Raw genomic sequence first — 1,499 nt, forward strand, 5'->3', positions numbered from 1 at the left:
GGCGTATCAAGCAGTTGTTCACATGGCCTTTGATGAAGCAATTTGTTAAGCGCTTAGTTCAAGAATGCTTAACCTGCCAGCGTGCCAAGCCAGAGCGAGTTCGTTATCCAGGTTTGCTTCAACCATTGCCTGTACCCAATCATGCCTGGGAAGTGGTATCCATGGACTTTGTCAGTGGTTTCCCTAAATCTGGACGTTACGATGGTGTGATGGTCGTAGTGGACAAGTTCTCAAGGTTTGCTCATTTCATCCCAATTGCGCATCCTTACTCTGCAGCTAGTATTGCTCGTCTATTTCTCGACAACATCTACAAATTGCACAGTATGCCTGCGTCCATTATTTCGGATCGCGACCCTATTTTCACTAGTCAATTCTGGAAGGAATTATTTCGTTTGACGGGCACCCAGCTGCGACTCAGTTCATCTTACCATCCCCAGACTGACGGAGCAACTGAACGGGTTAATCAGTCCTTGGAGGCCTTCTTGCGTTGCTTTGCCCAGGTATGCCCTAAGAAATGGGTCGAATGGCTATCATTGGCAGAGTACTGGTATAACACTAATTGGCATTCGGCGTTGAACAAAACGCCATTTGAGGTTCTGTATAACCACCCACCACGCCACTTTGGGATTGTGCCTGATGATGCTTGTCAAGTTACAGAGTTACAGCAGTGGCTTGACGAGCGTTCTGCGGTTACTGCAGTACTGCGACAACAACTCTTGCGAGTACAACAGAAGATGAAAGCATCAGCCGACAAGCAGCGCATTTTCCGAGAATTTGCAGTGGATGATATGGTGTTTCTGAAACTGCAACCATACATTCAGAATTCTGTGGTGCTCCGTTCTAACCAGAAATTGGCATACAAGTATTATGGCCCCTTCCGGGTGCTAGCTCGAGTTGGCAAGGTTGCTTATCGGCTGGAACTTCCTGAACACAGCAAAATCCACCCCGTTATACATGTGTCGCAGCTGAAGAAAGTGATTGGCCCTCATGTCCAGGTACACCAAAACCTCCCCGATGCTGATCCCTGTTTGCAGGTTCCCTTCAAGGTGCTGCAGAGGAGAATCTGTCGCAGAGGAGCCTCGACAGTATCACAAGTGTTGGTACAATGGTCCGGTATGTCGGAAGAGCTAGCGACATGGGAAGACTCTGAAGCTCTGCGACAACATTTTCCGGCGGCTCCCGCTTGGGGACAAGCGGTTTCTCAGGGGGAGGGGATTGTTAGCGAACCATTGGTCGGCCCGATCAACGGCCCGGGAGGAAGGCCCAAGAGCACCAGGACCAAACGAGTACCAGCCCGGCTCGGAGACCGACGACCGGTCTACGCAACCAGGGGGTTCAAATAGCGACGGCGGTCGTCAGGGAGAGGTTGGCTTGAGAGTAGCGGCTTCGGCCGAGTAGAGAGAAAAGCTTGTAATCGAATCTGTAATGAATCTGGCGTGGATTATATAGAACTGCTGTGGATCCTGATCTAGAATCCGTGTGGTAGAAAGGAGTTAACA

Source organism: Lolium rigidum, chromosome 5, assembly GCF_022539505.1.
Source record: "Lolium rigidum isolate FL_2022 chromosome 5, APGP_CSIRO_Lrig_0.1, whole genome shotgun sequence".
Taxonomy (NCBI): domain Eukaryota; kingdom Viridiplantae; phylum Streptophyta; class Magnoliopsida; order Poales; family Poaceae; genus Lolium; species Lolium rigidum.